General features: G+C 47.9%; 1 protein-coding gene and 1 long non-coding RNA gene across 4 annotated transcripts in view; both read left to right on the top strand.

The window, feature by feature from the left end:
* The window catches only part of LOC142601439 (uncharacterized), a 121,634-nt gene extending 108,061 nt beyond the window's left edge, over positions 1–13,573 (top strand). Inside the window, exons 4-5 of the long non-coding RNA XR_012835002.1 lie at positions 12,734–12,769; positions 13,360–13,573. This is a non-coding gene — a long non-coding RNA (uncharacterized LOC142601439). The remainder of the gene's footprint in view (positions 1–12,733; positions 12,770–13,359) is intronic.
* Positions 13,574–15,884: 2,311 nt separating this feature from the next.
* The window catches only part of HPCAL1 (hippocalcin like 1), a 67,082-nt gene continuing 57,017 nt past the window's right edge, over positions 15,885–25,949 (top strand). The window contains exon 1 of one of the 3 annotated variants that reach the window (XM_075750627.1): positions 15,885–16,279. The gene's annotated coding sequence lies outside the window, so the exon portion shown is untranslated. Of the gene's footprint in view, positions 16,280–16,598; positions 16,992–25,949 lie in introns of those variants that run through there. The other 2 variants (XM_075750624.1, XM_075750626.1) reach the window with 2 other exon arrangements.

The following is a 25,949-nucleotide window of genomic DNA, read 5'->3' as shown; positions in this document are numbered from 1 at the left end:
ATCACAGAAAAACAGGGCTAGAAAGATTCACAAGGGCTCATTTAATCTCTTCTCCAGCCTCAAGGCAGGTTGTACCACTTTATCATCTCTAACCACCACTTGTCTGACGTGCTTGTAGTGTGATGGAAATTTCAATCCCCCCCAGCGATCCAGTCCAGTGGTTTGCTGCCCTTACCTGCAGATTTATTTTTTTTTTTTTCATGCACGCTCTGACTCTTATTTGCTTTAATTTAAGCTCATCGCTCCTGTTCACTGCAAACATCCCCTTCCACTTAAGACAACATTTTGCATAGCTGGAGGATTATGTTTCCCTTCAGGCTTCACATATTTAGGCTAAACCCCAATTCAGTCAGCCACTGCTCTCAGGGTGTTTTCCACCTCCCTGCTCAGCAGCCGGGCTCTGTGCAAGTGCCACTCCTCACGCCACAGTGCAGCACTCTGGCTCATATGGAAGGGTAATTTCCCATTGTATGGGCTCTGCACCTCTTTTATCTACCCTAGAACATCTGTCTTCTCCACAAAAACACGACGCTGTTGATTCATGTTCACTCTGCAATCCACAACTACCCTCTCAGACCTTTTTTTTTTTGGCAGAACTGCTGCAGCTGAACCCAGGCTGTGTTTGCACAGCTGATTGTTCCCATCTACCTCACACGTGTCTCTACTGAACCGCATCCTTCTTTCCAGGCCTTTTCCCCAACTTGTCAGCATTGCTTTGAATTGTCATCCTGCCCTCCTCTGTGCCCGCAGCTCCCGCTTGCTTTGCCTCGCCTATAAGATAATAAGCATAGTCTCCATTTCTTCATCATCTACACCCTTACCACATGATCTCTTCAATTGACCCTAATGTTTTTGGACACAAGGGAAATACGTGATGCTTTACCTGCCACCCACTTAAGGACTTAAAAGCTCTAAAGAGCTGAGTCTCATAGAGATGGCCTTTTGTTCCTCTTGCAGCAAGAACCCCACAGCAGAGCTGGATGCATTTTTGACTGATACAGTTATCCTTGCGTCCTCTCTCCAGCTGCTTTGTGTCGTGTCAAACAGCTCCCGCACTTACAAATGAAGGAGAGGATATCTGCTTATAATACACGTCTCCTCTTATGCACATTTGAAGTTCAAGTAATGGCATGGGCTTATAGGAGAGCCTTTCACTTTGAAGGATGCCAATGCTCTTAATAAATGAAGTCTATAGAAAATCATGGCTCAACACTATGAAAAGAGCACTCGTTTGATAAGCATGCTGTGACTGCACCCAATAACTTCATACTGGAAATGAATAATGCCATAACAGGGAGCTCATGGAAACATGAGTTGACACGGGACAGACCCCTCTGCCATTCTGCACGTGTCTTTGGCCGGGAGGTACGACTGGAAGTGCCTGGTCCCATGCCACTGGGAGTCATGCTGAACTGGGGCAGTGGACATTAGAACAGCTCTTCTGGAGCCGTGATAATCTCCCTGTTTGTCAGCTTTTGAGCACCCTGCTGCTTCTGGCTTGCATGAAACTGAATTCTCAGGTCATCTGTTGCTGTTATTAAAAAAAGGCAATAAACTTTGGCCTCTGTGCAGGTACGCTCTTTTTCTAGAGAGCAACATGGGAAGGCCAGAGTCTGTCCCAGGGAGCCCTGTGCAGAGCCTTGGGGAGCCCGCTGAGATGCTGAGAGCACTGAGGTTGCATGCTGCCAGCCACACAACATTGGCTCCTTCAGTATTCAATTAAAACCTGCCCAGTATACAGCCTGAGTACATGTGTTAGTCTGTAAGCTATAAAAGTCCCACATCCCACTATCTGAGAGTGACAAATTAAACGAGCAGTCCCAAGGATTCAACACCTTAAACCGGACACCGTAGTGACTGGCTTAGACAACTGGGAAACTGGAAGAAAACATCTGTGTTTGCTTGCTGGTGACTCAGGGATCAGGGTTAATTTTGCAAACTTGCCATGAAAAATACTAAATTTGTGGTTTAGCCCCAGCCAACAATGGGGTGTTTTTTCCAGTTAGACTCACTTTGGCCTCCAGTACAGTTAACTCTTGGGATCCCCCTGTCACTCCAGAAATACAGATGGGTTCTGCCTCTTCATAGCTGATGGCATTAGGGTACACTGTGTACCGCTGTCCACTACAGCCTTATACTCTTGTGGGTCTGACGTGCCAGGCCATCAGATCCACACAGTCCAATAAACCCTGTTGTCCCTTTCCTCCACCTGGCTGGAGGCAGGGACCCTCTATTCCTGGTCATTGCATAACGACTTAGAAGTCCCTGCAAGAGGATCATAAGTACGATCAAGCCTTCCACTCACTCTGGGGAACTGCCCGCTGGAAACTGGAAGCAATCTTCTTGGAAGAATCCCCATTTGTAATTGTTCTTCCTTGCAGCTCACGTACTTTGCCTGTGGGGTCGAGGTAGATTTTTTCCCTCCTACTTCCTCATGTCCTCTCCATGGCTGCACAGCTAAAACCACAGGGTGCCTCATGGTGTGTACCCTCCATATCCTCTCTCTTGAGCAGAGGAATGCTTAGTCCTGATAGCTGAGATACTGGTCCATACAGGTGGGGAATAGGACATATTTTCTTCGAATTGCTGGACCTTCCGGGACAGTTTCTCCACAGCTGGGACAAGGGAGGAAGAGAGACTTTCTTCGTATTGCCCAGAGTCGGCCAGCCACTTCATCCACCATTGGTGCCCTTTCACCTTTCCAGTCTGTTGCTGCCAATGAGTTGGCATACGACAATGGTGGACTCTGTACAGACTTCCGCCATGTGGGTCATGTGTGTCGGACTTCATCAGGATCTGTGCGTAACTGCTCATTGTCTGGGTCATAATAAACCATCTCCTGCACGGTTAATTCCTCAGGTACTGGATACCTCTCTCCCTGGTGGTCAAATTGCTTGGATGATGTACATCTTCACTGAAGGAATACCTTTCCCTCAGGCCTGACAGAAGTCGCCTCCAGAGGCTGACAGCTTGTGTCTTTTTCCCAGTTGCCTTGTCTATGCCTCCTTCCCTGGACGGGGATCCCAGCTGCTCAGCCTGCTTACCCTCTAATTCCAGGCTACTGGCCCCGCTATCACAGCATTGGAGCAGCCAAGTAACAATGTGCTCACCTGGATGGTGGCTGAAATCTTTTTGCATATCTCGCAGGGATCAGGTGATTACTTCTGGTTCTGCCTCTTCCTCCTGTTCTCATGATGGTCCAGGTTCATCGTCATTCCTTACTAAGCAAAATGATTTTTTTGTGTATTTCTTGTGTATAGAGGAGACTGATACCGGAATGGGTTGTTTTTTTTGGTTCAGCTGCTGTGCCTGTCACCAGGGCTTGAGTAGTGTCAGTGCCTGTTGCTGGGGTTGGGGTAGCCACAGTGCCTGTGGGGCTGTTCTCCACCTCTTCCCCCTGCGGGCACTGCCTGCTGTTGAGCAGTGTTTGGTAGATACTGGCCAGGGCCCAGCACAGTGCGGTGAGTTGTGCCTCTTTGGAATAGCCACAGCATTTTCCTCTCAAATATTCTGTCACTTTATCAGGGTCCTGTAGTTGTTTGGGAGTGAAGTTCCAAACCATTGGAGGTGACAAGTTCTCTAGATACCTGCCCATACTCTCCCACATGCCATCCCACCCATGACTAGCCAGCCTTGGAGCAGATCTCTGGGTCGAATTCTTAAAACAATTTTTTGTAACCCTAATCAAGACTTGGAACACATTCAGGAGACATAGCAATAGGAGCATGCTGGCTTCAACATCCCAAGGATATTCAAAATTCTCAAAGGCTGCTCTAACCAGCCTGAAGGGAAAAGGGGAGGTGAAGGAGTGGGTGAAAGTATACTCCCCGCTTCTCCCCCCCCCACACCTTCTCCATCAGTTGGGTGCGATTATTAATCAATTTTGAGACATGTCCAAGGTACAGACATGACAGCAATGCCACATACAATTACCAGCTTAACCATATGGCCAGTGATGTTATCACATCATAAGTCAATATTACGCAGTACAGCAAAATGATAATCTAGACCCCTCTCCCAGAGGTGATAAACAGCACCGCAGGGAATACATACAGCAAGTACAGGTTTACATACCACATGAACAAACAAAACACCATTGTGACCAGCAACTATTTAACTAAGATAACAAATGAGTAAAACAACTTTGTTTTAACACACTCTGGTCAGATCTGTCATTATCGCAACCCTTTGAGCCCCACATTGGGCACCAAAAAGGAGTGTCGTGGTTCAGTCCCAGCTGGCAGTTGAGCACCACGCGGCTGCTTGCTCTCTCCTCCGCACTGGTGGGATGGGGAGGAGAATCAGAAGAAAAAGGTAAAACTTGTGGGTTGGGATAAGGACAGTTTACTAGGACAGCAAAGGGAGAAGAAAATAACAACAGCAACACTAATAAAAGAATATACAAGGTGGTGCAATTTGCTCACTGCCTGGTACCCAATGCCCAGCCCATCCCTGAGCAGTGACTCCTCCTCCCTGGCCAGCTTCCCCCTTATATACTGAGCATGACATCATATGGTATGGAATATCTCTTTGGCTAGTTTGGGTCAGCTGACCTGGCTGTGTCCCTTCCCAGCTTCTTGTGAAAATCAACTCTGTCCCAGCCGAAAACCAGGACAAATACAGACTAGAAATATAACTGGTTTGAAAATTGTAGGTCTGTGTTCACAAGCAACATGTGAATTCCAGCATCTGGAACTTTTTAAAAAGCCCAAATGTGATAAGGTCAGCAAACAAATGGAGATTTTATAGGACTCGTAACACAGTAGATGTGATAGTGGAGGCAGGGTGGGGGGAAGCAGCTTTACAGCTGTGGCAGGAATGCTAACCTGAAACAACTTCACTCCTTTCTTTTATGCTTTCTATATTAAGATGTGCTATTTTAGATTTCTACTCACTTCATCAATCTAACTGCAGGGTCTGCTTTCTCTCCCTGGGCTGAATCCGTCCCAGGAGGAGCTCTGTAGAAGACTGCAGTTCTGTTGAGTACGAATTTGACCTACTGTGCTCAGTTGTCCTACTAATGCATCTTGGGTCCAAGTGCTCTCCTGATTTGTACTATAATTATCCTAAAACTAGATTTTTCTAAATTTCATTCCCTAGTAGCTTTTTATAGTTCTGGGAATTAATTATTCAGAGCTGTGGCAGTTCTCAGCAGTGCTTTTCCCCAGTTTTTATGGACACAGGTGCATTTGGCTCATGTAGAGCGTAGTGCATGCTGGTGCCTCAGATGGGGACGAGGGAATGACTTTGGCCAAATGTTGAACATGCTGTGTTCAGTGTTTTCTTCTTTGACGCCATCTCCTTGATTCCTTTGAAGCACTGATAATCTCTGAGCCTAGTAACATCTGCACTCCCTTCTTGGTGTTCATAGACTTTAAAGTAACCCTTTACCCGCTACAGGTTGATGCTACCTGCAGCATGGTGGGGCAGGAGAGTTTGCGATGAGCAAGAGGACCAGTGTGGTTGCAGAACTGGGCTCTGCCAAAAACACCCCCACATTCTGACTTGGATTAAAGTGGAGCAGGGGTGCAGTGGGGAGGCTGAAGGAGACAGACTTCTAGCCTGGAACCAGAAGCTGGGGAGAAGTTAGCAATCTCATTTAGCTGACTGGGAGAGAGCGGACGTGTGGTCGGGGATGGCTGGATGCTGGGCGACATGCCAGAGGGGGGAGATGTGTCATTCCAGCCATAAGGCTTTGTTTGAATTTCACTTGAGTTGGAAGTTGAGGCATGTTTGGAGGGCCTGAAGGCACCAAATCACAGACCTACGAGGCTGCTGCCAGCAGAGCTCTTCTGGCTTCCTCAGCTGGGGACAGGGTAGTCTCCAGCACAGGCGTGCGGGGAGCAGCGCCTGCTTTGGGGTGTCGCTCCCTCCCTCGCCAGGCTCACCCCATTTCCCTGGGGAGTCACAGCCACGTCTTTCACTGACCCCTTTCCCCTGGAGGTTGCCACTCAGATGCTGACGGTTTCCATCACATGGAGTGGTAGTGAAGGGTCCACACTGCAGCTGCCGGGCTCTGAGCAGGACCCCGGTTCCTCTGCTGTTGGTTCTGCAGAGGCAATACTGCAGCAGAAAATGAGATTGAGCCTCTTCTGCCTCCCACATCCTCGTTTGGGTAAGTGCACTTTAATTAGCGATGATACATGAGGGAGACAGGAGATGAAGCAACGTTCAAATTAAGTATCTGCAGAGCTGCTGAGAAGGTAAATATGAGCTCCCAGACTTGTGGGATTTTTTTCAGTGTCTTCTCCCACAGCAACAGTTTGAGTTTTAATTTAAAAAGCAAAGAAATCATTGTTGCAGCATTTTTTCCCCCAAACCCACCACCTTTGATGCCCACCTTCCCAGCTCTCTGTGCTTTATGGCATTGCAAAACCCAGGCATGGTTAGCTGGGCTCCTACCATGGATGGGGGCTGAGTTCCCCCCATGCACAGCTTTCTTCAGGCAAAAGATGCTGTTCCCATGCTGCCAACCCATGGGGAGGGCGATGGACTGACGCCTGCATGACAGCACCAGCCTTCCTGCAGCAAATCACCCTTTAACAGAAGCAAAACACAATAGGTTTTGTGTCTTTCCTCAGGGACGGAGGCTTCAGCAACCTGCCCAACTCCTCTCTCCCATTGGTTTGCATGGTCGGGGGGGGGGGGGGGGCTGTGGGTGCACCTCTGCCCCCACCCCTGCATGCATTTCTGCTCCCACAATCGGGAAGTGCCGCTCACAGCCATGTACTTTGTACCGCTGCCCATCCACGGGACATCCGAACACCTCATCCTTTAGGCTGAGCATCCTCTTCCCTGCTGGCGTGGATGGGGGCTTCAGACTGAAAGCAGGTAGGATGCTGAACACAAATATTACACATGTCAGGAGGATAATTGAAGGTTTATTGAAGAATAAGTTAACCTTACATTTCAAAATTATTGTTTCTTAAGTGCTTGACTTCCTCTGTGCCCTATATGACAGATTTTTTTGCTTGCTTTTGTAAATAACACAGTATTTAATTCTTGGACAAAGCGTGCTCCATAGTGAAATATGGTTTGTAATGCATTTTAAACTGGTAAATACCAAGTATTCACACCCTCTTTGCTACAATTTCACTTTAATAATGATTTTGGTGTTTCAGTATGAGTCAGGCAACAACACAGGAATTGATGGAGAAATTTCACTGAAAACCTCTCTGAAAAACCAGTTATGAGTCAGAGGAAACACAGCTGAATTTTACTGGTTCAGGCCTGGCTTGGTTGGGTCTGTAATTTCAGAAACCAAATTCCACATCTGGAGTGGTCTACAGTTTGGCTATTAATAGGATGTCTGTATTTTTATTTCAACACCACCACCAAAGGATGGGACCTGCTGTGGGGAAGGTGGCAGTCGCCAGCACCCACTGCTGCCTGGAGGAGATGACCCCGCTAGAACTGGAGACTTCCTGCAGAGATAACTCAGCAAAACAACCTTTATTCCAATGGAAAAATGCATTGTCAATGTGAAAGAAAACCATAAAGAGAAGCAGCCAGGAGAGGAAGACACTGGAAGACCCCAAAGGCTCTGGAGTCTCTACTTTTTGCTTTCTGCCCCTGATAGTGTAACTCATTTACCTACCTTTTCATTACCAAAACCTAAATTTGATATGCCATTAAAGGCTGGCTCTTCCCAACAGCAGCCCAAAGCAAAGCAGCAGTTGTGTTGCTCCCGGGAGTTCACATGTGCGAGGGCAGAAATGTGCTCTTTGCATGGTCGATGCCAAACTGTAAGTTAATTAAGCAGTGCTGAAACTCTACCAGTTTATGTTAAAGGTGACCCTGTCCAGCACTTTTTAGGAATTTATCTGGTTCAGGAACTCAATGGGTGCCCTTTACTGCTTCTTAATCTCTGTCAGCATGAAGGGATGTCTCTAAAGGTCTCTATCAGACAGAATTAATGTCTTTCAGATACCCCCAGCATGGAGTAAGTAACTGAATTTCTCTTACTTGCCTGGATATCATTTTATATAAAACAGGACACCTGGTATCATGATAATATGAAAAATCTGACGGTATTTGCATGGTAATCTGAGCACAGAGAAGCTACTGTGGCTCCAATAAGCTGTGCCTCTGTTTGCCTTTGAACGCTGTTGGGTGTATCAGCTGAGAGCGACTGCACCGGCGCGTGCCGTGAGCACCAGGTACCTTGCCAGAACACCAGTGGGATGCTGATGAGAACATGGTGTCACGCGTTGTCCATGATCCTGCTAGTGGGCTTTTTATTGGATTATTGTCTGTTTGGAGGGGGAGAAAAATATCCTCTGCTTGAAGCAAAATACCTTATGGTTTGTGTTCTGATAAAAAGTGATTATACATCCCTGAAGACCGCAATTGCTTTTATTTGCCCAGTTGCTGCCCCTCTCTCTTTTGTTTTTATAAAAAATGAATGTTTTGGTAGCACTACGGCAAAGGTAGGGCAGGATGCTTGGCAGGGCCAGAAAGTAACCTGGCCTTCGGAAAAGTCCTCCCATTTCAGCAAGAGCCCTCTACATTTTGCTGTGATATCCCCATCGGGTGAGCAGCTGCCGATCAAGCTCCTAGGGGGGATGCTGCTCCCCTGTGTGCCTGCCCCAGGCCCACCACGTCAATGGGTTCTTCTGCCTCCCCCTCCTCCTGTACCTACCAGGTCAAGCACTGAGCCTGCATTGCTGCCCATCCCAGCTAAGCCCATCCCAGCTAACCCCAGTGCCCAGCAGGTCAGAGGCCCCAGCAGCACCTTTTGCTCAGTGCACAGGCTGTCATGGCTTCGTGGGATCATACACTGCAATCTCCATCTGGTGGGAATCGCACGTGGATTTTCCAGGCAAAGGCCAGTGAGTGAAACGTGGCTGTCTGCACGCTTGAAGGATCAAAGGGCTGGAGCACCTCTCCTGTGAGGGCAGGCTGAGAGAGTTGGGGTTGTTCAGCCTGGAGAAAAGAAGGCTCCATCTTACAACAGCCTTCCAGTACCTAAAGGGGCCTACAGGAAACATGTAGAGGGACTGTTTATAAGGGCATGGAGTGATAGGACAAAGGGTAATGGCTTTAAGCTGAAGGAGGGGAGATTCAAACAAGGTATAAGGAAGAAATGTTTTACAATAAGGGTGATGAATCACTGTAACAGGTTGCCCAAAGGTGGTAGATGCCCCATCCCTGGAAACATTGAAGGCCAGGTTGGATGGGGCTCTGAGCAACCTGGTCTAGTCGAAGATGTCCCTGCCCATGGCAGGGGGGCTGGACTAGATGACCTTTAAAGGTCCCTTCCAACCCAAACCATCATTCTATGATTTTTCACTCCTTGAAATCAAAGCTCGAGGCAGCAGATTTGGGACATTTCTGCAATAGCACGAAGGATTTGGTGATTATCTAAATGCGTAATCAATATCACCGTTTAATTATTGGTGTGCATTTGTCAAATGCCCAACAATGTGACTACCCTATTTAAGGATTTTCTCCAGGCATAAACCAACCTTTTTAAAATTACTTTTTTCTTATTGAAAGTGTTGTTAATTAATACTTTTATTGTCCTCCCCTGTGATTTGCTTTCTCTTAATTACCAACAGGAGTAATACAAGAGTGCTCCATCACCCGTACCAAAATTAATCTGTCTTCATCAAAATTGCACTGCATGATCTACACGGCTTCACCTTTGGGTACGGAGCAGGAGAGCCTGATGCCATGGGAAATGGTGTTTTTCCAGGCCCTGTGATTTCAGGGTGGGCTTATGCAGATGGCAGCAACATGAGGACCAGCGTGTCCCAGCAGGAAGGTTTGAGCCCTGGATGAGGGGTGCAGTGTGATGCAGCACCCCTTAACCTCAGAGTGCTGTGGCAGCAGCATCCTGATGCTGGTGTGTGGGGTGTCCCAGCTCTCGCAGGGCTCTGGAAGGCATCCTGGAGCATGCAGGCTGGCAAAGTGCTAAATTAGCATCTTGTTGGCTCCAACATCCCAGAAAGTCCTGTTGGGTTTCCTTCTTTTCCTCTTTTGTTCAGCCATATGAAGAAAGTGGCCTTAAGAAAACAAAAAGTCTCTGTGGGGAAATACCGAGTTTTACTATATCATTTTTTATTGTCCTGATTGAACAAAAATACTTTGTTTTGTTTTGCTTTTCAAAGCTTTTGTAATGCCAGGCTAAAACACTGATTTTCATTTAGACACACTGGCATTTTTCACACTTAATTTCTGGCTTTTGCATTTTCCTATTGTGGTTCAGAATAGAAACAAGTAACAGCATTGATATTTTCTGCTGTATAGAAACACTTGAGTTTTCTTACGCTATCCCACCTCTCGGCATAAATGTGGAATTTTGGACTACAACCCCAGAGTTCACTCTGTTGCATCCCATAGACACGATAGTCTTTTGACAGCTCTGTGGGACCTCTTCCATTTTGAAAGCTCCTTGCTATTTTCTGCTTGGACAAATTAAACACGTCATTTTGTGTTTTGAAATTGCTGCTGCTGCCAGTGTGAGGAAATAGCCCAGGTGGGAATGCCAACTCCAGGTGGGAATGCCACGGGATCACAGGAGGACACCCAAGGCCCTGCTGCTCTGCCCTGGTAACTGGTATCCTTATGTGTAGAGCCAGTGGGAAAACCAGATTCTTGCTAGATGCAACTCGAAATAAGCATGTGCAGGCTATGGAGCATAGGAAATTCCATTTTTTTTAAAATAGTTTTAGTTAAAACGCCCCCCACCCCCCCACTTTTTTTGACGATAAATCCCAGCAAACATTGTGGCAAACCCCAGAGTGCAAAACTACAGTAATGCACCATGGAGATAAATGAGGCTTTTTAATTTTCCCTATTTAGCATGTTTTTCCCCTCTTTGTGTAAGAAGCTTTAATATTAAAATCTTATTAAAACATCTAACTTTAGTGTCTGGATTCCCATGTAATAAACTGGTAGACAACAGTAAATGAAATGAAAATGTGCTGGTTTAATTCATAAATTCATCACCTCCATCAGGCCTAATTTTTTTTTAATATTTCCTCCCTCAGTCATTCTATTATCGGAGAGAAAAACCACGCAGCCAAATTTCCTTTATGTTGCCTTAATCGTTGCTCTCTTTGACTTTGAAAAGGACACCAAGTGTTCTTATATATGTAAATGTACCCGATGGCTATGGCTGTTCATATGCTAAGGCCCCCCGTAGGCACTGGGGTATCTCTGGGGCAACGTTAATACAAATGTAGGTAGCAAAGCGCATTTTTTTCTTTGTCCAGCTGTGCAGGCTCACATCTGCTGTTCTCAGGCTTACTGTCAATCATCACAGCTCTTACTATTCATTTTTCCTCTCAGGGGAAGAAAGCACCCAAGACAATCTCCTGCTAAGAGAAAGAGCAGAAATCAGGCAATGATGGAGTATTGCCACTATTTTTGCTCCTTTTTTTTTTTTTTTTTTTAATATCTATCTGATGTTACTGGCACAGCAGCAGGAATAGCAAGTAGGTTGAAGATGAAAAAGCATGCAAAAAACCTACATTAAATATTGTGTTGTAACTAAATTCTCTGAACACCCATTTGCACTTGCTCCACATTATATTATTCAAACTAGACAAAGAGACTCTGGCGGGTACTAGCTGATTCCCCGCTCCCGCCTCTCCCCACACTCCAAGGTCATTTAAAACAGACCAGGAAAGTACACTAGAAGATATTGCAGGGAACAATCCTGCTTTGGCAGGAAAATGCATTGTAAAAACCTACCTGCTCTTTTCCACCTCCGGTTTCTGTGATCCAGATGACCTGCAAAACCCCTTGGCATATTTGTTTTGGTAGGACATTAAATACTGGGTCTGCCTGTTCAGGCGATGTTACTCGCCCATACTGCGGGTGAGAGCAATGCGTGCAGCTGGCATTTCCCAAGTTATGTTTATTTGCCTCGTATGTCCAAGCTGGAAATGCAAAGGAAAGGAGCACAAAGAGGGGTTAAACTGATGCAAGCAAAGATTCAAGTCCCAGCATCTGGTAGCAAAAAAATGGGAGGCTTTATAGATTAGCATCCAGGTTTTTATTACTGGAAGACATAACTTATCAAAGAAAATAGTTTCTGATAAACAATTTTCCCTCATATTTCCCCAAGCACCTGCCATCCAGCTTAGCTTTATCACAGTGAAATAACACCGGCTGCACTTCTTCATTGCTGTTTTCATTTGAATTTCTCTAAAGTGATTCCTCGGTGAGGGATTTCCAAAAGCAAGACTAAAACAGGATGAAAAAAATAATTTATGTCTTTCAAAATGTTGCTTTCTTCCATCAAATATAAGTTGTGAGGATGCTCAGTGATGGAGGGGGGTGCTCCTCCAACCACTCCCAGGAGATTGTCCTGCAAACCCTCCTTCCCAGGCTAAACTGCTGGCCAGCAGCTTCCTCCAGAGAAGTGCCATCCGCTTCCAGGAGGACAGTGTGGGCATGACCAGGATGACCGTGTCCCCAGCTCAAAGCCAGAAATTGTGCTTTTGCTGTTACCGTCTGCAGTGGAGGCAAGTCCTGGTTCTTCTGGGAGAGGCAGATCAAAGCCTGTCTGACCCACGCAAGCTTTCCACCAGACACCGGGCCTGAAAGTGGCTGGAGCAATCAGCCACCTTCAAGGATGCTGCTGCTGACCAGCCCTTCCTGAAGCACTCACGTTTTCCGTCCCAACAACCATGACAGGTATCAGGAGACCAACAGGGAAAGAGCGGGTTGAATCCTTAATCCTTGCCAGCAGTTTCTTCCTTTGGTTTTTTTTTGATTCTAGGCTGTCCAGATCAAGCTGATGAACTGCTCAAAAAAGGTAAATACCGCTTTAATCTCTTCCTTGAGTTAATCATGCCAAACCACAGGAAGGCAGGTAATAATTCAAGATTAGCAATAGCCTTATGAAGCTCACATTATTATGGCAGATATTTAAAGAATACCAGCGTGCCACACACCTCAAATACTTCACTTTCCATCTAATCCCTTGGTGATTAAACCCCAGACAGCAGAAGGAATTTCACACAGTATTTTTAAATTCAGCATAGCTGGAATGATCCAGATGAACCTAATTTAATCCCTCTTTGGTTCTCTCTCCTGACTCGGAAAACAGAATGAAAAGCAGAAGGAAAAATCAAACAAAAGGTGAGATGCCAGAGCAGCTATGGATTTAAGTTTGTGAAAACCCACGCTAGGTCATCACGGGAGTATTACAGATAGGCTTAATGAACATATGCCATCAAAAGAACTTCAAATAAGCCAGATAGATACACCCAGTGGGCCCAATCTTGCAAATGTGCCTACTTTCACGGGACACTAAGTTCTTGTAGTAGTGCGCTCAAGTACACACTTCAGTGCACAATATGAGAAAGTAACTGTCTACATGTGGATCTTAACTTGCAAATGCAGGGCTTGACTATCTTCACGTGGCACGTTCCCTGAAGAGGACCGCAGAGCTGGGAGTCTGCAGAGTGGGAGCAGCAGCCCTCGCAAACTCATTGCAGGAAAGAATCTGCAGCTTCCTTTCATCTCAGATTGTTTTTGAGCAGCCCACAACTTGCTAAGGTCATCTTTCCTTGTTTCCCAAGGGATTTCTGTAACTCAGGAATTGCTCGTTATCAAGCATCAGGACTCAAAATCATCTGAACTCTTGGCAGTGTTTCTTTGGTTGGCTATCTATCTGGATCGCACCATCCCGTATCTGGTCACAGCCGGAAAGGTGCAATTCTTGAAGAAAGCAGTTGGGTATAAGTGATAGTAATGCCTTCTTTGGTTCTTGTTGTGTATTCCCCAATAATTGCTGAATCCAGAATTATTTTCAGTATTTATGCAATTTATCACGGGATAATATACAGAATATTGGAGGGCTTGAAGAGAGGAGCAGCCATGAGTCCTTCTCGAGTAAGCACCTGCTGACCATACAATGTCCCTGAGTCTCCCAGCACAGGCAGCTCCTGACCGAAACGTTTGAACGCTGTGCTGAGCAGGCGCAAGGCAGCACAGGGACACCCACCCGAGAATCACCCCAAACCGAGGGCAGGGCGCTTGCAGCCGCCGAGCCCCATCGAACCAGGGCATCCTCACGAGGAACCGCTGCAGCCTCCAGCATCGGCTGCAGGTCTCATCTCACAACCTGTCCTCTGCAGGACATGGGGCAGTGCCGTGCAGAGGAAAACCTGCTGCTGTTGGGGCTACCGGGCGACAACCACGTTAAAAACGAAAGTGGGATTGAACGCCACAAACTGCCTCCTCTCAACAGACGTCAGCCCTGAGAGCTGTACATCTCCGAGGAAGCCTCAAGTAGGTACTTGCTGTTGCCACCTGTTCCTGGGTGGAGGGTGGTGTCGTCATTCATGCCACCGCCCTCCCTGGCAGAGCAGCCGGAGAGGCACAGCGGGAGCTGCAGCCCCATCCCCGCAGCCGCTGCGCTTACGTAGGCAACGCTCGCTCGCGCAGAGAAGGGTTTGCAGGGAAATCAAGGGGATTACTCAATGTGTAATCATCTCCTGCAAGGAGAACCCAGCTTCAAGTATGTGAAGTTGGCAGCAATGGTGGTTGCATACAGTTTTCCATTTTATGTTCCTGGTCGAGTTGCTTCTAGTTTTTAACTGTTCAGGTTCTTTAATCTCCAAGCTTGTTCTTTGCTTTGTTGGCCTTGGGCCAACAATTTTTTTTTTTTTTTAAGCTGGCAAAATGGTTGAACCATTTCTGGAAGGTCTTGGAGAAAATGGCTATTGTTGAGTAACATTTTCATCTCTTTGCATCAGTGTATTCAGTTCCAATGTATTCAAGCTTTGGAGTACATGTGAAAGGTTTGGAATTTTTTTTTTTTTTTGCTGTCCTTATAAAAATCTATTGGTCTTAGTACAGAGATAAGCTTTGAAAAACTGCTGCTTTGGCGGTGGTGGGATTTTTCTGTTTGTTCCTGCCCCCCGCCTTGCCTCCCAAGGTTTGTCGCTAAAATCTTTCAGTATCTTTTTCCTGGTGTGGCCTTGATTTCAGCTCTATTCAGTTCTTATCTCGAGACCGCACCGAACGTGCTCACTTAGTCTCCTATAAGGTAGGCAGAGTGAAAGCTACTGATAAGGCACAGTGGCAACTACGTTAAATTCTCCATATATTTTTGATTTGAAAATGTGCTGGGCAGGAGCGGGGGTGGGGTGGGGTAGGGGGGGATATCCTAACGGGAGGATTCACTTCTTTGTCTGTGCTGCAGGCTGTATTTCTGAGCAACGCTTCCAATTACCTCCCTCGGGAAGCAGATTAGCATCAATCCCTAAATCCCCTCCATTTTGTGATGGGGTGCGCGGGTAAGCTGTGCAAGTTCACGTCTCGCTCAGAACGGCGAGCTCCGGTCACCAGCCGGGTGGGATTACACCCATCCACAGGCTCAGCTGACTGTACCCAAATTTACCTGCACCAAATTCACCTGTATCGCTATCAGCCTTGGTGGGGGGCACCGCTGGGATGGGCGGGGGGCGCTTCGGGTGGCACGGGGGCTTGTCTGCACCGCCCTGCTCGGCAGGGAAACGCGGGGTGTGTTGGGAGGCTGTTGTGCCGGCTTCCAGCGGCCGCTCCAGAGCCGCCACCGCGGCCAGCTGCCACCGCCTGCCTTGCGCACCCAAAACTTGCCCCCTCCAGCCGCGCCGTAGATGGGTGCAGGGCCTGGTGCGAGCTGGTGCCGCGGGAGTCCTGCTCCATCGTTTCCTTATTTGCTTGAGGGTTAAAAAAAGGGGGGAAAAAGAAAAAAAAAAAATACAAACTTTTTTCCACCCCCTCTCCAAGCCCACGCCCGCGTTGCCGGTGAGGCCGGCAGCGAGCGCCGGTGGGGCGGGCGTCGCCCCTCCGCGGGCGCGCAGCCCCGCGGAGCCACCTCTCCGCGCTGCCCCGCCGGCCCCGCACTTCCTGCCCGCCGGCAGCGGCGGCGGCGGCGGCCCGGGGAGGGCGGGCAGGGCGATACCAAGTGGCCCGGCTCGGCGGGAGCGCCGGCGGCAGCGGCGGGCGGCCCGTCCCTGCGCGGGGCTCGGCGCTGCGCACGCCGCGGGGCGGCCGCAGAGCAGCGGCGCGGTGCGCTCCGCCCCCCCCCGGCGCGCCCGCTGCCCCGCCGGGGAAGTTGAGCTCCGTCCCTCGCTCTCCCCGGTCCCTCGGCGACGGCTCCTTCCTCCCCCTCCCTCCAATGCGCCTCCCGCTCATTTCCTCTTTTCCTCCCCGCTCGCCGCCGCTCCGCAGGCGTGCGGCTCGCCCGGGCGCCGCCGCGGAGTTGTAGCTCCCAGGAAGCCGCCGCCGCCGCCGCTTCCAGGCCGCCGCGGGACCCCGCTCCGCCAGCCGGGTAAGGGGCTGGGGCTGCCCCGCTGCCGCCCGGGCGGCCGCTCGCCGCCGCCCGCGGAAACTTAAGCGGGGCTGCGAGAGAGCCGCGCTGCTCTCTCCCGCCGCGGGGACCGTAGAAGAACGGAGTTGGGGTGGAAGAGGCTTTCTGGCTTTTTTTTTTTTGGGGGGGTGGTGGTGTATTTTTGGGGAGCGAGGGTTGGAAAGATCCCGGCTGGATTGCGGGCGCGGGGCGCTCCGCGCATCTCTTGCACCTTCGCGGAGCGGAGCGGGGCGGGCGGCCCCTTCGCTGTCGGGGGATGCGGAGCGGATCCCCCCGGCCCCGCCGCCGGGCTGCGGTGGCAGCGCCTGCCTCGCCCCGAGCAGGGGGGAGTGCCGGCGTTTTCCCCTGCCCTCGGGAAAAACCCGTATCTGCGTATTTATATGTCTTTCTCTCTATATATGTCTGTATATCTGTACATATATGCGTGTGTATATGTGTGTGTGTGTGTATATATATACACACATGCCGCCCGCGTGTGTGTTTGGGCTGTGTGTGAGTCTCGCCTGATGATAAAGGAGTTCTGCAGCTCTGCTTTATGGTGGTTAATGGTTTACCCGGCAAAGTTCCCGCCGCATGAATGTAGCAGGGCGCTTTGAGTCAACTCCTTCAGATCCGGACTTCCTATTTGCCACCTTCCCAAACGGCCTCTGAAAAATGCTGGCTTTTGCTTCTGGTGAGTAGGCTTTTTTGGCTGCCTCTTCCCCTGAGAGATGTCTGCGGCCACGGTGGAGGCTGGATGGCTGCGGCTGAGGTCACCCGGGTCCCCTGAATCCAGGGCAAGGGGGGACACCCTGCTCCCGGGAGGTTGTGGCAGCGAAGGCGGCTGCCAGCCATGGTTTGCATCAGGCTGCCGGGGACTGGCTGGAACGCAGGGCTCTGGCACGCAATCACTGCCGGAGTACTGAGAATCGCAAAAATAGGGAATAAAGCAAGGCAAGTGTGTTTTTGTGCAAGTGAGTTTCCATGCAAATAAGTTTCTGCTCGTGTTGGGAAAAGATCGTGTAATGCATCGTCTGGAGTGAAAGATTTGCTGAGAAAGACAGCTGGGTGTTCAGCAGGTCTGTGTCTCCTGCTCGCAGCTGGGTAATTTATACCTTTATGACAAAATCCTGAGTTTTTTCACAGGAATACTTGTAGGCAAGCACTGGAACTGAGCATTATCCTGTAATCTCATTCACAAATGAAAATCTGGTAGGGAGATCAAATTTTCTGTGTGGGGGAAAGAAATGAGGAATCAATTACTCCCTCCTCAAAATATTCCGCACTTTTCCCAGTAGGAGCCATTTGTCATGGTTTCGGGTTCAGAAGCTCTTCTTGCCTGAGATGGAACTCAAAGACCGGGGGGCTATTTCAGCAGCCCACTGGCATGATAACACTGTCCTGCGTGGGGTCCCACCAGCGTCATCGGGTGATTCCCACGGCAGCCGGGGAGGGGAGCAGAGCCAGAGAGAAGCCCGCGTGGGGCCCTGCCTACTCCGGGGCCGAATATCCACCCTGCTCCCGGTGCCTTGACTCTTCTCAGGTGCTTCTGTTGGGAGCCCTTAGATTCAGGCGAAAGGATCTTACGACTGCGTATGTTTGACTTCATCTAGTGTGGTGAGGCTTGGGAATAATCAGCCCGCATCTTCACCAAGGTTAGGTGGGAAGATGCTGGCCAGCCAGCCGGGCACGCGTCGCCTCTTCCTGACACCTGTTTTCTTTTTTTTCTTTGTTTCTTGCCTTAAATTTAGGGTTTTTCTGTGTAGAGGTGCAAGTGTAGGAAACTGGGAGGGGGAGAAAAGCGGGTGTTGCTATAGAGTGACTGTCACAACGCTGGCAGCAGCTCTGCCGAGGAGTCAGCTCTGCTGGCAAAAAAAGTGCTTTTTGTTGGCGTAGCTTAGTCCGTTCAGGGAATTGCAGTGGTGAGAAGAGTTCTGCCAGCTGCAGGAGTGAGGTTTGCTCTTGCAGCTGGATGCTTGCACGAGCAGGAACTTGTCTTAAGTGTAGACAAACCTTTCGAGTTGCCAAATGAGGCTGTTGCTGTGTAGGTGCAGGCGATGCTTTGCTCGCCGTGTATCGCAGCTGGCACCATGGCCCCTCGTTCTGCCACCTGAGCTCATGGGCATGGCGATAACATGGGCCAGTTGTTGGGAGCTGATGATAGAGATTACTTTGTAGCCTAAGCAACATTAAATTTGGATTATGACTCTGCAAAAAACACCAAAAAAAAAAGGCAAAAAGAGAAAAAGCATGTGATCTGTGATTAGAAATTTTTGCAATTAAAAATACTCATGCAACATGATTTTTTTTTTTTTTCCAAGCAAGACAACATTCTTTTGAGTATTGATTACTTTGATGTGAGTGAGACAAGAATACTGGTAGACCAAGGGGCCAATCTGAATTAAAATTCTATATTGTTGGGGTTTCTTGGGTTTTGTTTTTTTTTTTTTCACTTTCAGTGGTGCAAGACTGTAAGGAATGAGCTTGTGCTGTCTGTGTATGCAAGATGCACTGATACTCATGGGAGGATGATCTCTCACTTTTCTAAAGAACTGCTGGTCTTTCCTTCAAGCATGACATTTAGGTCAGATTCAGTAACAAATGCAATATGTTTTCCAGTGAATGGAAGAAAAACAGACTTTGTTTTTTCTTTTTCAAATGTTCTTTTCCTAATTTTCCTAGGATGCTTTCCATAACGTCTGCATGTGGGATCAGTTTCTTTGTTCGTTGTCTGTATTTGAAAATAGTTTGTGTCCAACTTCAGTATCTTCATGGAGCTTAACTCGGACTGAAGTTAAATTTCTTTTGGCACGAGGTGATGTATCTTAGCTCATATTGACTGTATTACTGTATTGTGTGGGATCCTACCCATGGATACTGCAAGGATTTGCTCTTGCAAAATTGTTGGTTTTTAATGAGCAGAAAATGTTTTAAATCAATGCCTGAAATTTCTGTTATTCCAAAAATCCTGAGTATTCCGTTGTTCCTCTACCATCCTAAGTTTATAACAAATGCAAACAATTATCTTCATCAGCCTTTTGCTGTATAAAAGCTTTCATGGGTAGGTTGTGTTTTGCTAACCTGCTTATTAACCCGTTGATTTCTGCATTTCTTGACTTCCCCAGATAAATATCTTCTGCCTGTTGTCACGCTCTGATAGCAAAGTCATTGCGAATCCTTAAACAACGGGGGCAAATACTCCATGAAGGAGCTCCTTACCTTACCTCCCTGAGCCTTTCAGTTCTTGAGCTGAACCTCCTGGAAATGTGACCTTTCTGGCAGTTCGGTGTTATGTTCCTTAATGACTGGGAGACCCATAGGATCAACTGCGGGATGAATTATGCATTGTTCTGCACTGATTGCGCTGATGTTAGAAGGCAGGAGCTGGGGGGGGCGCAGATCCATCTCATATTGCAGTTCTTTTGGACTGTACTGCATGAAATATGCCTTAATTAAGAAATGCTGCTTATAATTCACACAGGAGGTTTGTAGGTACTTGTGAATAACAAGGGTGGAAGAGATGGCAGCGGTATTTTGACTTTTCCAGTGTTTCTTGTCCTCTAGGTGTATATCTTTTTAAAGTCAAAGAAAGCAGCAAGTAACTTAAGGAATTCTCCCTGGTGATCTATGTTAGTTGAGATACTGTAGAAACCCATGCCAACAGCATTCAGTACAAAAGATGCCAGTTACACCCTGGTCAGCTTTTCTCTTCTTTTGCACACTGCATGTTCCCTGATGATCGAACTGCCTACATCAAGCATCACCGTCTACTTGAATCTGGCTGGGGGAAAAAAAATCCCAAAAAACAAACCAGCAACAAACGTAAGACGTAACTATAGTTACGTACAGTTCATGCACCAGCCTTCAAGACCTTCTGGCAATTTTTTGGTGACTTCTACAAATATGTTTTAGCCTTTTCTTTTTCTGCCCTCTTTTGAAGGGAGATCATGCTGCCTAAAAGGGAAAGGGTGCAGCTGGATAAATGCATGTTAAACAACTGGAGAAAAAGGGTGCTTGCTCGTATTTCAGTTGCTGTAATCTTAACCTATTCAGAGAGGTGTTCTGAGCTGATGGTGCCCCTTTAAATATCCAGTTGGGTTGGAAAATACTGGATTTGGGTGATAGGGACAGCTGGAGAAGTCGAGGGTAGAAGGCATGGCTTGCACCTGCAGAGATGCTCGCTGAAAACCAGCCGTACTGAAATCCTGACACGCTTGCCAAGAGCAACAGCTAAACTTGGGCAGCTGGTTTAGCAATTAAATTATGTTTTTGTTTTGGACAATGGCTTTATCGTAATGAATTAACCGGTGGACTAGTCAGAGTGGCAAAAGGGTTTGTTTTTGATTCCCCAACCATGCAGCGTGCCAGCATTGGGAACGTATTTCCCACCAGTGGAAGTGCAAGAAGCGTTTCATACTGAGTGCTCTGAGGAGAGGGAGGGCGTGTGTGTACGTTCTGGTGTGCAAACCCCAAATTCTTGTAATTTCTTGAAAATACAAGCATGTGATGGATGGCATAGCTTGGGCATGGGATGTGGAAATATATCTTGCCGATGCTTGAGAGTTGGCACGTGGCTCGTGCAAAGTCATTTTAGAATAGGCGGGGGTGGCGGCGGTGGGAGGAAAAGAAATGCCTTCGGGGGGCCGGGAGCCAGCGTGCGGGCATGCTGCGAGCCTTCCTCGCCACACTTCTCATTCACCTCTGTTCCGCGCAGGCTAGCGTATCTATGCAGAAGGGATGCTTTTCCTTGCTCAGAGGTAGCAGGAATTTTTTTCAGGGTTTTTTTTTTTTTTTTCTTTCTAAAGGGCACTGTGTGCAGGATGCTCTCTGTTCTTGGCGGTTCGCCCATGGTGTGAGGGGAGAAAGCTTGCTGCTTTTGGTCATGCTGCAGAGAGCTGCCGCCAAAGCTCGTTAACATTTGTGGGGCATCCTTTCCTTTTTCTCTTTATGGAAGCTTTTATTTATATTTTTTTTAGCAGGTAAATGGTGTTTCTCCAAAGACATCACTTTGTATTTCTTAAAACAATTTATCTGGGAGAAGTAAATTTTCCTTTGGAGGACAGCTTGGGGCTGGACAATGAGAGCTGCACGCGCGTGAGAGGGGAGTGGGAGTTACAAGGGAGGGCATTGTGGATGCATAACCATCAGCACTGACTCTAACTACAAAATGTGTGTTCAGAAGAAAGCAGGCATACTTTGCGGTGCTTAGGAAGGGGCCCAGAAGCAACATCTGTTAAGTATGTTAGAAGATGCTTGAAAACTGAAGGGAAGGCAGCAGCTTGAAACCTGGGCTTGGGAGCACAGGCTGGGCGGGAGCTGCCTGGCTGGTGGATATCTCTATCTACCTTTCGTAGTCCTCTGCAGAGTGGTCAAAGCAGTGTCCTGGAACAAGCCGGGGCTTCTGCTGTTCCTTCCAGTTTCCACTTCAAGTTTCTTCTCCAGTAGTCAATACCCTTGTGTCTCGTGTCGCCTCTCTGTCTCCCCTCCCCAGTATCTGTCCTCCTAAAGCTCTTCTACTGAAGGAGCTGGAGTTGCTGTACGGGGGAGAGGGGAGAAGAAAGTGGACTCAGTATGAAAGGCCCTCTGTGATTAGACACTGCTTTGATTTTGGGTGGGCTCAGTTTTATTGCTCTTGATCTCATGCATATCAGCTTTGCTTCAGAGGGATTCTGGGGGGCTTTCCAGAAAACGGATGCTCCTGTGGGGAAGAGTTTATTAAAGGAAGTGTTTATGCAAAATAAAATGGGGGTTGGAAATGCAGGTAATTGACAGTCACCTTTTTGTGATCAGTCTCTGAAAGCCAGAACCATTTAAATGGGAATGAGCATGTGCCTGTGTCCAGCCTCTCTCCTGGCTTTGTGCAGTGAAGCCTGGATGGTTACATCCAGTGGAGGGTGGCTGGCCAAGGCTGTCCCTGGTGTAAAGAGCCTGATTCACCCAAATCCCATGGCCAATGATTCCCCTTGGCTTAGGTTTGACGTGGAGCAAACCCACTGAAATCAGTTGTGGGAGACCTTTTCATCTCAGTCGGCTCCTTTGCTGTTGGTAACTCATTGGCTGGGGGGGTGGTTTGCTGGGTGTTGTACCCTCAGTGATGGCTGTAGCTCCTTCTCAGGTTGTGGGGACAGGAGTTTGGTCACTGCGCACATGCCTGTCACCCCCGGGGAGCACAGTGTGAACCTGGGGGTGCTGTGCTCCTCCATGCAGCAGCTCTGCCTGGGCCAGTCAGGGGCTCTTCTGGGGTTGTCAGAAGATTTGTCAGAAGATTTTTTTCTTTTTTTTTTTTTAAAATGGAAATTGGATTTCATTCCAGCTGAAGGTAATTGGAGCTGTGGTAGTGGTCTGAAAGCAAATGAGAATGAGCTCTGTAGACTCCAGCCACAACTTTCTGTTCCATTCATGTCATGCTTCTTAAAATGAAATTTGTTCCTAAATCTAGCCCTAAAGCTCTGTTACTAAGAGCTGTGTTTTTCTCAGGAGATATGCAAAGTGAGGGAAAGCTATTCTTCATTTTTTAATTCATCCTCTAGTCCTCTTCCCCCATCTCCTTAAGGATGCCCTGAACCTGCAGGCTGACTTGCCCAGCCAGGCTTGTCCCCACGGGAAACCTCCTGACCCTGGTGGCACTTTGCAAAGGAGCAGAGAGTCTGCCTTTGTCCTCCTCAGATTGTGAACAGCCGTGGCTGGACCCTGCAAAGCAGCCTGCAGTTGCAGGAGGTGGAATGTGTGACTACAGAAATGTCTCCCTGCCCGGCCGGGAGGAGGAGAGGATCTTTGTAGAAGAAAATCTCATTGCTGATGCCTGCCAAGGTACTGCTGGATCCTCCAGAGCAGAGAACCGAAGCAATCCCTGTGCCTGTTGCAGGAGGGGGTCTCTCTTCAGAGAAAATGGCTTGCTGCATGTGGGGTTTGCCAGATCTGACCTTCTCAGTTGCGCCGTCATTTCTCCTCTCTCGGATCTCCTGGTTTTTACCCGTGTCTTTCATCACCCCCAACAGGGACTGTTGGCAGGTTGTTTGCAAGGTGTGTGCTGCAGCTTTCCAGAAGTCCTGTTCCTTAAGCAAGGCAATCTGTTACGAACCGATAGCTTTGCTTTCAGATGCTTGGTGCCCGTGGCTGGTGCTGGGGTCTTGTATGCCTCATTAATGGGCTTGATGACTTTTTATACTTGGTGGGGAGGCATGTTTCTAGCAAAAATGTTCTGCAATGCTTGCTCAGTTTCATGAATGCATTGCAAAAACATTTTGGGGGAAGTTTGATTATTCTTGAGCTCTGCACATGTGAAAGGCTGAGCTGCTATTGAATATTAATGCCTGCTCAGGGGCTTGTAACGAGCGTGCCTCCTGGTGTAACAGTCATTAGACAGAAAGACAACCATCAGTGGCTTTTAAATATCACGAGGGGTATGGCGTTGTGCCTCCCTCTTTCCACGCGAGCACACTCGCTGTTTCTTGCCCGCTGTTTGGGCGGTCTGTGACCCGGGGAAGACGGCAGAGGGGTGCCACAGGCTGAGCTCCTCGGGGCTGGCTGCCACCTCTGTGGCAGCGTTTGTGACATCCCTGTGCTGGGTTCTGCGGCTCTGGCCAGAGGCTGTGGTTGGTGCCACGCGGGGTTCGCAGGGTGCTCATTTGCCACCGCTTGTCTCCTCTCCTCCCCCAGCTCACCATAATGTCCATGTCAGGCCATGGAGATGCCACGCTCCTGCTTTCCGTTATCAGCCTCCATTTAAACGTAAGCTTGGCCACAACTTTTCTTAATGTCAGTCAGCGGAAAGAGAGGGAAAAAATCCCTAACTGGAGTAGCAATTGTGACAGATCCCAAAGTGTAGACTTCAAGGTGGTCGCCCATCAGTCTTCTCCAGGTGCCTGGTTTCACACAGGTCGTGGCTCCCACCAGGTACAAAGAGGAGGGGGCTTCCAGTGCTGTCACCTGAAAGTCCCTGCGGCTCCTGAGGAGGGGTTCACCCGTCTGGCTGAACCCCATCTCCACGTCCCCCGGTTGTGCCGGGACAGCCCGTGACAAGGTAAGCTGCCGGGTGCTGGAGGGCTGCCTGCAGGGAAGCGGCAGCCTGTCCTGGCCGAGCAGGGAAGACCATCAGTCTCCTGGAAAAAACATTGTCACCTGAGGTTGATATTTTATGGTCTCTAATGGAGTGATTGACGTGTGCAGGAAGTTTTGCTCTTAACGCTACTTTTCCAGTTCTCTGGAGGTTAACAAGACACTGGTGCATCTGGTTTTTGCTTTGCTTTCAAGGTGGTTTTTTTCCCTTGTAATTATAAAGATGAGAATGTGTAAATTTTTTAAACCAATGAATGACCTGCCCAGGAGCACTAGTTTGTGATAAACTCAATTTAAACTCAGTTGCATAATCCATAGCTGGAGAGTGCAGGGAATCTGTGGTTTTATGTAGCATAAAAGAGCCTCAATATGCAGAGATGGTTAAGGTTATATGAGGCACCTCAGCCGTGCCATAACAGCATTTATCAATGTAATTTTTTTTTTTTTTTTTAATAAATTCAGGCTTCTTTCAGTCCTTGGAAAGTTTTTAAACTATTACATGTACTGCTCTGTTACATCCCTCCACCTGCTATTGTAGATACAAATTTGCAATCTCCTTTTATTAAAGGCAGTCGACACTATGCCCGATGTATCTGCTTAGCAAATCTTATTTTAGCAGATACCTCCCTTCCCATGACCTACCTTATTCACACCATCCCTCCTGAATCTTTATTGTGTAACTTGAATGTAATGTTTAGTTTAGAGCATCCTGTGAAGCAGGGAAATGCAACTGAAAAGGAGGCTAAAAAGGGGAAGAGAGAAACTTCCTGGACAATGAATGTGTAATGACATAATTTAGTTAATTGTATTGGGGAAAAAGTTTAAAAGAGGAAATAAATAGAGGGTAGATTTACTTTAGATATTAAGAAGAAATTCTTTACTATTAGAGTGGTGAGGTACTGGAACAGGTTGCCATACTGGAACAGTTCTGGCTGCCCCACCCCTGGAAGTGTTCAAGACCAGGTTGGATGGGGCTTTGGGCAACCTGGTCTAGTGGAGGGTGTCCCTGCTCATGACAGGGGGGTTGGAACTAGATGATTTTTGAGGTCCCTTCCAGCCCAAACCATTCTATGATTCTGTGATAACTGGCAGTGTTCTGTCCCCAACTGCCTGTATCCTTTTTAACTGTAGCCTGATCTCTTGTGTGCAAGTCAGACCAGGCAGTACGTGGCATTTGTCAATAGTCTTTTCGGAAAAAAAAACCACCAACAAAACAGCCCTGCAATTCAGCAAGAGAAAAATATTTAAGTGAAAATAATTCATCTTGTTCTGACACTTTAAATTAGATTAAATAAAATGTAATGCATTTAGTCGGCAGAGTCTTTGAATTTCTGTACCTTCCTTTCTTCTTTCATGTGCATGCAACTTCTAGGGGAATTTAGTGCAGCGAGTTTATACAGCCTACTCTGGCAATCAATTCTGTGATAACGTCAACTTACCTAGCTTGGCTTCTAGTCTTAGTCCTAGTGCTGTCCTGAAAAAGCCTTTGCTTACCCTTGAATTTGTAAAGCTTCCTTACCCTGTTGTGGTTTCATTTTAGTTGCTTTTGTGGAACCCAAGTTTGGGGTGTGTTTAATAAACCAAATAGCTTTGC

Source organism: Balearica regulorum, chromosome 3 (assembly GCF_011004875.1).
Source record: "Balearica regulorum gibbericeps isolate bBalReg1 chromosome 3, bBalReg1.pri, whole genome shotgun sequence".
NCBI lineage: Eukaryota > Metazoa > Chordata > Aves > Gruiformes > Gruidae > Balearica > Balearica regulorum.
This window is presented reverse-complemented; position numbering and strand designations above follow the sequence as displayed.